This window comes from Citrus sinensis, chromosome 8 (genome assembly GCF_022201045.2).
Source record: "Citrus sinensis cultivar Valencia sweet orange chromosome 8, DVS_A1.0, whole genome shotgun sequence".
NCBI classification, from domain to species: Eukaryota; Viridiplantae; Streptophyta; class Magnoliopsida; order Sapindales; family Rutaceae; genus Citrus; species Citrus sinensis.
Genome location: NC_068563.1, coordinates 22,817,361 through 22,828,233, shown reverse-complemented (window position 1 = coordinate 22,828,233; position 10,873 = coordinate 22,817,361). Strand labels below are relative to the sequence as shown.

At 34.0% G+C, this 10,873-nt stretch overlaps 1 protein-coding gene and 1 long non-coding RNA gene across 19 annotated transcripts in view; both read right to left on the bottom strand.

Moving 5' to 3' along the window:
• LOC107178301 (uncharacterized) lies at nucleotides 1-1,863 on the bottom strand. Of its 2 annotated transcripts, none has more exons than XR_008050883.1 (3): nucleotides 1,669-1,863; nucleotides 1,520-1,582; nucleotides 1-844 (listed from the first exon to the last, which is right to left on the bottom strand). It is a non-coding gene; the product is annotated as an uncharacterized LOC107178301 (long non-coding RNA). The 2 variants fall into 2 exon arrangements; XR_008050884.1 differs by having other exon boundaries at nucleotides 1-822.
• A 154-nt stretch (nucleotides 1,864-2,017) lies between these two features.
• The window catches only part of LOC102616827 (kinesin-like protein KIN-12E), a 28,019-nt gene continuing 19,163 nt past the window's right edge, over nucleotides 2,018-10,873 (bottom strand). Inside the window, exons 1-9 of one of the 17 annotated variants that reach the window (XR_008050877.1) lie at nucleotides 6,504-6,679; nucleotides 6,297-6,416; nucleotides 5,925-6,017; nucleotides 4,690-4,746; nucleotides 4,058-4,116; nucleotides 3,352-3,401; nucleotides 2,825-2,893; nucleotides 2,550-2,616; nucleotides 2,239-2,249 (exon numbers count right to left, since the gene is read on the bottom strand). The gene's annotated coding sequence lies outside the window, so the exon portion shown is untranslated. The other 16 variants (XR_008050874.1, XR_008050878.1, XR_008050875.1 and 13 more) reach the window with 16 other exon arrangements.

The following is a 10,873-nucleotide window of genomic DNA, read 5'->3' as shown; positions in this document are numbered from 1 at the left end:
TGTTTGCATCTTTGTATTATTTATTTCATGTATAAATGACATGTTTCAACTTAAATTTGTTAATATAAATACACACACAAATTCTAATGATCTTATTTAACTATATATATATATATATATATATATATGTTCTGTCCAGACATAAGATTTTCAAACTTGGAATTTTCTCCCATGTCCTGCCCATTCAATGCTGGGCGACCAGGTTCAACAGACGTGAGATGCCGCTTACCTCCATCAATTTCAACGAGCTTTTCTGGGCAATAAATCCCTCCGCTTGCCTCAGCTCTGTTTTGTCCACTCAAAGAAATCATTCTTTTGAATTCATCCATCTCTTGAATGGCTTTTTCATACAGTCCCAATAATTGTTCATTTTCTTCATGCATTTCTGCAAGTTGAAGCTCTAGATTCTCAGCTTCTCTTTTCATCTCCATGTCCTTTCCATCATACAATTCTATAAGACTACTCTTTTCTCGATTAAGATCTTCAACTGCAGCTCATCATTCAATTTATTGACTTCATTCTTTTCCTTATTGAAGGCCTCAAGCTCTAACCTTAGCTCATCAAGCATTTTGGACAACCCAATTGCTGTCTGATGAGCCTGCTGCCTCCAACTGACCACAGCAATAGCATCAACCATGGTTTTCAGCTAGAGTTGGTTGTCAAAGTTAATCACGGGCAACATTTGTTGACAACTGAAGTTGTTGTGTTTCTTCTTTTGCATAGGTGGGACATGTCTCCTCCTCAATTTTCTTAACCAGATCGCTCACATGCCTCCCAAATTGGTAAATTAACATTAAGACACCGAAGTCCAGCAGATAACATCTGACCACAATCAAATGATATACTGGTAATAACAATAATAATAATGACAATTAGCAACAGCAATAATAGGAATCATAATAATTGTATTATAAGACAGTGCGGCTGCACTCACCAAACCAGGAATCAAAACATTATAACAAAATGCTAGCAGTTGAATTAGTTTAGAGATCTACAATCACTTTTCCAGCTTCTCTTTCTCCTCAAGTGAGAATTCCAAGCATCAAACCAATAAAAAAGGGCAGAACAATTGCTCTAATTCATCATTTCGTTGATTACTACTTTTACAAAAGAATAACTGAAAAAGTTAACCACGCATGAAAATTTAAATGTCATGCACAGTATTGACATACGTCGTTTATAAGTCATAGATAAATCTCTTATTTAGATGTCATATTAATGCAAGAAAACAAGGATGACCAAAAAAAAAGGGAAATAATGCCATTTAACATTGCATCAAACACAAATTAGTTTATAATTATGAATTTATGAGGACGAACATGACGTAGAAACCTTCTGAGTATCCATCATTCAGATTAACTCATAACTCAATAAATGCCACAGCAAATGAAGTGCAAAAGGTGCAATATCATGTCATTTTCAATCAGTACCATATGAAGTGAACGACAGAAATTAACCATACTGGAAAAAAAATAAAAATACATATAAAAAAATCATTTAAAAAGAAATATGAACTTACCTTGCTAGAGATCAGTAAATCACCATCAGTGCAAGCTTCAGTCATGGCAACTGAATTTTCCCTCTAATACATATCAATCAAAATTCGACATTATGATTCCCACTAATTAATTTAAATTCACAAAACAAAAAACAAAGCTAGCAAAGGACCTGAACTACTGAAGAGCCTGATTCATGCATAAGTGTCCAATCTAGTGCTTCTAGCAACTGCATTTTTGAACCTAACAGCCTGTTAGGTTCAGAAGTATCGAAAATCAATTTTGACATACTTTATTCTGTAACCCAGGATTTGTTGATTCATTGATTCATCATCTCTCGTTCACCGCCTTCATAAAATGACTTCAATCTGTGGGTTAAAAATATACCATTAACAATGCATCAGAAAATTACAATGCCCAAAGGAAAGGCCCAAAAATCATTACAACTATATAAGCAAATGAAGAATAATTAGTATGACAGTGAAACCACTATAATAAAACTGTGTGGAAGGCACGTGCCTTCTAATTTCCTCTTTCAGTTGCAGGTTCTCCATGGCAAATCTTGTTACTTCTTGGTTCCAATCAACCTGAGTCCTGAGAACCTCAATTTCCTTCAAACACTCCTCCTTCTCTTTCAATAAATGTGTCTCAGGGGAAATCTTTCCAAGCATCAGCCTCCAGCCTCTTGATTCCTCCTTCCTGGAACCATAATCTCATCCTCTGGCCCTGTATCTCGTCCTCTCTTTGTTTGGCCTGATTCAAATGAAGTATTTAATGTTTAGAGAAGTTATGTATCACAGTATCTATATAAGTTATAATAGATGCATCCTTGCATGTATACAATTTTCCAAATACCATGCAAAACAACTTGTATGCCAAAATCAGATTAGAGGTTTAACATTCAATTAAAAAGAACCTAGAAACTAATCTTTTGCAATTCTTTCTGTTCACTTCTATTTTAAGAGGAATAGTGTAGCATTGATTAATAAATGTCCCAAAATTTTTGGCCACAAAATCAATTAAATGAAATGTAAAAGTTTCTTATGGGAATACCAATTGCAAAGCTGCCTGATTTTCAGCAACCAAAGCATGTAAAGAGATGTCTTTCTCCTTTTCCCTCCTGAAATCTCCAACAAGAGCTAGTTTGTAATCTTTATTCTAATAAGAACAGTGAAACAAATAAATTGGTAAACAATACATGTAAACCAGCTGTTTCTTATAAATCAAAGAACTAAAATTATGTTCACCTAAGACATCCTTTCATCCGATATAAGTGGACTAAATGAGCCATGAAGCTTAATGGATCGAGGAGATCCTGGAAAGCTTACTGTAAGAGTGTCGTTAACCAGACTTTCAGCCCCTCCATTGGCTAAACCCCAGAAACGAGATACTTCTGTCTGAAGGGAACATTTGAAGCATGTAATAGGCAAATAAAATCACCATAAATGCTATAAGAACTTAACTTACAAAACCAAGTATGCTTACAGAAGCAAAACATAAATAAATAAATAAATCTAACAAATTGCCAATTAATTCTTTAGGGGATGACACACAAATTATCCACTTTATTTTTCCACAGTAAACAGTAATCTATTATGTAGAAACTCATTTTCAAAATAATAAAGTTAGATCCAAAGAACTTCAGCTTCAGCATTTCATTGAATGTTAAATCATCAAGAAAAAAAAAAGTTCTTGAGAAAGAGAAATTAATAGTCACCAGAAAGTCCCAAAGTTTCTCATTTATTTGTACGCCTTCTAGAAAAGATCTCAAGTGAAAAAGTGTATTCATAGAGTCAATGAAACTACAGAATAGTAAGATGAAAAGTAACATAAAGAAACAAATTCAGCACAATACCTTAAGCTGTTGAATCTCCATCCCCATGGCAACAACATCTCCAGAAGCATCTTCATTTACAATTGCCCACAAAAAAATTAGAAGCAACTTTCTATAAGAAATGGTGATTGAAAGAATGTTTGCTAATGACTTAGAAACAGAAAAAATGCATAAAATGTAAAACTGATGAGCTACGCAAGGAAGCAGAGATGTGGCCCTGCACCTGAAGTCTTGAATGTGATACCCTATCTGATGTCACAAAAGAAACATTTAAAAATCACACACATTGCTTTTTTTATAAATTTAGCACATTGTGCAGACTTCAAAGTACTAAGTGTCTCCAACGAACAACTGCAAAGGACCAAAACATTTTCCATATATTAAATGCATTTAAACTGGAAAACAAAAATGAGGCTGAAAGAGGTTGTTGAAACAAATAGAAAAGAAATAACAAACAATGAAAACGTTGCCATGAACTTGGAGTTCAAAAGAAACTTCAATGTATACTTTCAAAAGTACGAGGTGGTGAAAAATATCCATACGGGTTAGAAAGTACAAGAAATTTTAATTCAATTAACTATTGAAGTTCATCTATAAGCAAATTAGTGAAAGAAGGATCCTAAAAGACAGGATAGTTGAGAATTATAAAGGATCCTAAAAGACAAGCTAAGAATTCTACATACATAAGTTAGACAAGCTATTAATAAAGAGTGATGCTTTCACAGACCAACTAGATGGACTAATATTTGCAACTATGATTGTTTTTGAATTCCCCCCCACTGAATCCTGAAAGTAAAACAATAACACATTGGTTAGATAACCCTTTCTTTGCTAGATCTGGGGATGATACAAGATATTGCCAAAAAAATCCGAAGTAAACAAATTTTAAAATTTTATACTTTCTTAAACTTGAGTTTAAAAGAAGTGGTTTACACACACACACACACCCCAGAATTATCATTCAGAAAGTACGCAATTCAGAAGAGCAGGAAATGATTGCAAGAAATAATTACATACCACAGCAAATACTATCTATTCAAAAGAAAAGAAAGAAGAAAATAAAGAGACAGAGAGAGACAATTTGCCTCCCAAGGTTTATTTTTGAGAGAGACAGAGAGAATTTGCTTCTTAAGGTTTATTTTCAATCAGCAGCAGTTGTATATCAGAATCAAAATGTAAGCTCTGAATCACGGTACAGAACATGAAGCGACTTTCCATTTGAGATACTAACAAGGTTCATAATCACAAGTGTGCAAGAATCAATAAAGAAGAAAAAAATCATTCAACAGTCAAGCATTTCGCTAACAAGAAAATTGTTGGTGAAAGGTAGTGAAAATGCACCCCAATGTTGAAACAGACTTATTGATATTGGTAGCTTCCTTGAGACGTTCGCTTTCTGCACCAGAACTCTTCTCCCTGCGATCAAAGTAGAAACACACATAAACACAGTATTTGTCAAAAATAACTGAAATCAATGCAAATAATAGTCTTAAATCAATGCAAACTCATTTCTATATGCATCTACCTTTCAGAGCCAGCTAAATCGACAAGATTAAGCCAGGCAAACTGATGGTGAGTTACACCTTGAGATTCCCATGGGTAATAAAAACTCATTTAAAGATATTTTTTTAACTTCATACTAAATATTTAGGAAATAGACAAAGTTCAACCCAAAAAAAAAAAATCCGAAAATAGAAAAAGAAGAACCTGTATGTCACCTTACTTTCAGTAATGCATGTAAAGACACTGTGAGAACGACTAATTGCATGGTTCAAATTAGTAAAAGCAACCTTTCTATTTGTTGCATCTTGAAATATCGAAGTATTAATAAGCTTTCTGTTACAAAAATTATTAAGGGAAAACAAACAAATGTCAAAAAATTTCTAAGACCAATGAACATTTTAGAAGTTAACATACAAAGAAAACTAAATTTGACTATTTAAATTATTAATACAAACTAACCAATGACATGTTGACACAAGTAATAATTGCACCAGCTATACATACTAAGTGAATGAAAGATTGAACAGAGAAAGAGCAAAGAAAATACAATTTACAGGTGCAATAATAATGACACCAGTCATACATACTAAGTGAATAACAGATCCAACAGAGACAGTGCACAGAAATACAATTTAAGGGTGCAATCAAAATGATTGACTTTGAAAACAATTATTGGCCTTTTTTAAAAAAAAATAGTAACAAAAATTAAAAAAAGAAATCAAAATGTCATCTGATTTGCAGTAACAAATTCCAAAAATTCTGAGAATGGTTTCTTTTTGTGGTCTTCTTTGCAAATTCAAATGTTTAATTTCAAAAGAGAAAAAAAAAATGTCTGAATGCTGCAAAACACAGAATGGACAGTAGTTTCAGCACTGATTTCAAATAACAAAAGCACTTCAACACGTGAAATAAATAACTCATATGCTCCAATGCAATTATCATAACTACAACAGTGACAAAGGTTTCACTCAAAACACAGCCATTGACATTCACCAAATACCTGCAGCACTACAGAAATACTAGCAGTTACATAATTCAACTACAAGAGAGAAATAAACAATAGAGAAGAGCCAGTGAAGATGACAATATACTTGAATAAGTTGTTGAATCACATCCCAAGCAGTTGCAACTTCTACCTCCTTCAAATTATCAACATAAACCCCTTTCTTATCATCATCTCTTATCTGCCAGGTACAGACGAATCAGTCCAAGTTAACTAATTAAAGAAAGCATTTCACAATATCTGAGACAAGTATTTAGAAAATTTCCCCTTAACTCCAAAGTGTTTTACCATTTTTCTGACATAAATTAAGAGTTCAGGAAATTCTCCAAACCGTAACTGAAATATGAGTGGCTGACAAGAACCAAAAATTTGGCTATGCATAGACATGCCTTTATCTGGTACATAGGAATTTAAAACAATACGGAACAAAGGAACTTCGACATGAGTCCTATTTTAATACCTTCTGAATCCTTGAGAATAAGTATTCAAAGACGCTGGGTGTCATCCCAGAATTCACACTATGCCATTGAGTGCTTTCCCCAATATCTCACAGCACCGTGTGGGTTTTGCCACTACCCGACTGTACAAAGAAATGGCAACTTAAAATCATAAATACGTTTCACTAACTCTTCGTACACCAACTGATACAACCAAATTAAAAGCTCACTTGGCCGTAAGCAAACAAGCAACTGTTGTATCCTCCCATACAATAATTATCCACCATGGGCACACCAGCAGCGTTGAACAACCTCTCCTGTCAAATTAGTCCAATGAGATCCACTAACACTCACCAACAATAACAAAACATGAGCAGCATTAAGCTAAACAACCGAAAGCTAGAAGCAGTACCCGGCTAACGTTCGTTGACACGTCTGCTCCTCAAGAGTTTTCAGGGATTTGTCCGTCGTATACCCCAAAAAAAGGGTATTTATCTAAAAACACCCCCATACTCTAAAATTCCTCATATATGTCTTTTTTTATGTGCAGTTACGAAATTACCCTAATTAAAAACCTAAATCATCCAAATTATCATGCACAGTCAGTCACAAAACACGCACACATCCCTGGAGTTGAAGCTAGAGGTGAATACAAAGCTCTTATTCTTCCAATTGATTACCGTTCGTTCTTCTTCCAATTGATTACTATCTCTTCTTCTTCAGAGATACAAAGCTCTCTCTCTCTGCCCGAAGAACATTCTTAAGTAGCGTAGGTGTAACAAGAAGCCCCAAATCCTTGATTTGACCAGGAACAACTACACTGCTTTGGCCCCAGAAGTGAAGGGAATGAGCTCGGCTGCTTCTCCTCCACACTAATTTTTCTCCGTACCCATTCTGCATGCGCTTCGCGCGCCATTGGCGCTTTGCTCTCCTCTTATTCTTCACCGTCCCCTAAACCCAACGCCTTACTCTCTTCTCCTGACTCTCTGTTGCTGCATTGATTATGCTAATGGTGCAAAATTAGACTGTGCCACTCCTTGGAAAAATGTTTCCACTATAAGTTTCACATTGTATGCTTAGTTTTTTACATCATATGCACTGCAAGTAGATAAAAAAAGTTACCGCATTTCGTAGATATATTTGCCGTTACTTGTTAAGAATATTGTCTGTATTCCATAGGTGTATTTGCCAATATTCATGAATGATCATTGGATTCTCGGTGTGGTCGATATATTTGAGGGCAAGATTTCTATTTATGACTCCATGATAGATTTAACAAAAGATTCAGTTTTGGTGAGATAATTGCTGCCTGTTGCAGACATGATACCTCTAGTACTTCATAAGATAGCATATCACGAAACACATCCAGACTGTAGTGAGGTTATATTGAAAAATCCTTGGCCCATCGTGCGAGCGCGTGATAGCCTGCAACAAAAATCAGGGTATGTACTATATATATAATGTGTTTTGAACATAATAATGAGAATGATGATTTTTAACAATTGATTTCTATGAATTTTTTTAGTGGTGATTGTGGAGCATTTTTGTTGCGGTACTTGGAGGTCCTAACGCATGGACTTAATGTCAATTCATATTGCCAACAAGATCATGTTACACAATTTCGAAAAGCCTTGGCTGTAAAATTATTTGGGCATAGGTCATGGAAAAAAAACTTTATAGTGTCATTTTTTGGACTATGAGATGTAATAGTTATGATGAGGATGTTGTTGATATTTAATGTCATTAAAGATAAGTTGATAGCATTAATATATTTTATTTCTTTGTTAATTATATTAATGATAGATAAGATAGTTTGTACAATCTATGTGATATTACAGGATTGCCATATATGCACAGGGAATACGCTGTAAGAAAATACACGACTGCAGTCGGGTTTTTGCACAGATACACAACTGCAGTCAGATATTTAGAAATAAACATGACAAGCTCGCTGTGATAAAATACTCGACTGCAGTCGGATATTTGCACAGATACACGACTGCAGTCGAGTATCTGGAAATAAACATGACAAGCTCTCTGTGATAAAATACTCGACTGCAGTCGGATATTTGCACAGATACACGACTGCAGTCGGGTATCTGGAAATAAACATGACAAGCTCTCTGTGACAAAATACTCGACTGCAGTCGGGTATTTGCACAGATACACGACTGCAGTCGGGTATTTAGAAATAAACATTACAAGCTCTCTGTGACAGTCAGGTATTTGCACAGATACACGACTGTAGTCGAGTATTTAGAAATAAACATGACAAGTTCTATAACAGCCAAAATACACGATTGTACTCGGGTATGTATACATAATAAAAAAATTTTTCAATCATTCATTATATTGATGACACAATCAATATAAATTTTAACATATCAAACTTCAAATAAATGAAACTAACTATAGTCCGGTTGCCTATCAAATAACATAAATCTAATACTTATTGAAATCGTAAATAAGTCGTAATACAATAGAAGTTGTTTAACATTCATAATAAATTTTTGGCATATTCAACCCAAACACGCTGTCCATATTTTATAAGCCTCTGGTCGCCTCCCTTCAATACTTATTCTTCGAAAGCCACACAAACATGGTTATTCATCTACGAAACAAAAAGGTAGAAATTTATCACTAAATATGAAAGATATTAAAAAAATTAAACAACAAAAAATAACAAGTATATAATGTTCATAGTAGTACATGTGCTTGTTTATGTTTCATTCGGTCTAACTACGGGCTCATTGTTAGACAGTGGGATTGGTGCACTGCAAGTTAGTCGATTATGTCCTTGAGAACCACACCTACCACACTTACGGCGCAACTTCTTTTCGCCTCGTGATAGTATCCTAATTTGTTGTGGCCAACCTTTTTTTCGCTTTTCCACAGAGGGCAAAAGCATATAAGGTTCATAGTAGTACATGTGCTTGTTTATGTTGTGGCCGACCGTTTTGCTCAATCCATTCACCATAAAACATAATAGGCACACGTACTGAAGTCATTTCCTGTAATAATACAACAGTTGATTATACAACAAATACAAAAATAAAATCAAACAAGATTTATAACGAAGTGTGGATCTGTCTGCCTATTTACACGACTGACGTTGTGTAATTGATAGTTTACACGATAATAGTTGTGTAACTTGCTAAAATACACAACTTGCTAAAATACATAACTATAGTTCTGTAAACAGTCAGATGATATATTTAATAAAATATAATTGTAATCTTTGTACTAACAGAATGCTAGGTGTCATAACAACTACTATATCTTTCAAACTTACACGATTGTTGTTGTGTAAATTCATACATACATGACAGAAGTCGTGTAAGTTGCAAAATACATGACTCAGTAAATAATCAAAGGACATATTTCTTCTTAAAAAAATGTTGGGATCTCATAACAATTGGAACATTTTACATATATACACAATTATAGTATGTAAGTTTATACGTACACGCTAGTAGTCGTGTAACTTATTAACAAACACGACTATAGTCCAGTAATAGTAAAAGGATATATATAGTGAAAAAATATATTTTTTGAACCAATATAATGATAAGATGTCATAATAATTGAATTTTTTTGCACATTTTCACGACTATAGTCGTGTAAATACATACATACACGACTGTTGTCGTGTATGTCGGGTGCAAAAAAAAAATTTGACAACAACTTCAAGTTTTAACAAATGTAGTTATAAAATCCATCAAATAACAGTCATATGATGCAAATGTAATGAAAATATGAGTTGCTTTAGTGTTTATCACAAACCAAACAAAACGCTAAAAATAATATTATGTCAACAAATTGAATAGATAGCCCAAAATTAAAAAAAAAACGAGTTTCAAATACCTTATTCATGGGATGAATAATACACCCAGCTGCAAACAAAAATCTCAGTGCATTAGCTGTTTATGAGTGATTTTGTGTGTAGTGTAGTGTTTTTCACGAGTGGGCGTTTGTGTTGTGAGAAGTAAAGAGTGTTGTGAGTTGTGTGTGTTTTATATTTTTCTTTAGGAATATTTTAGACAATGTACCACATAAAAAGACATATTTAAATAATTTTCAAACATAAAATATATTTAACTAAATACCCTACTTTTAAGGCATATTTAATTAAAAACCCCTCAAGTTTTTAAACCAGGTCGCTCACTCACCCAAGCAGGAGTTCTAGGGATGGCAAAAATCCCCACGGGGATGGGTACCCTCGGGGATTTTCCCCATTCGGGGAGGGTACGGGGATAATTTTATACCCAATTTTTTTTTCGGGGAGGGGACGGGGAAAATTTTTTACCCAACTTTTTATTCGGGGAGGGGACGGGGATGAGGTGGAATCCCCATCCCCTACCCATTTCCCCATTTTAATTTTTAATTTTATTTTTATTTTTAAAATTACTAATAAATAAATAACAAAATTATAAATATTGTTAAAAATAATAAATATCAAAATAGTTGTATGTTGGGAAAGTGGTCACCCTTTGCCGGGAATTAGTTGAAGAGTATTAATTGAAGTTTTCACCAACTGTTTATTGCTTTGATTATACTGGTAGTAGTTCTTCTACTAGATCTACAGGGGATTCTTATAAGA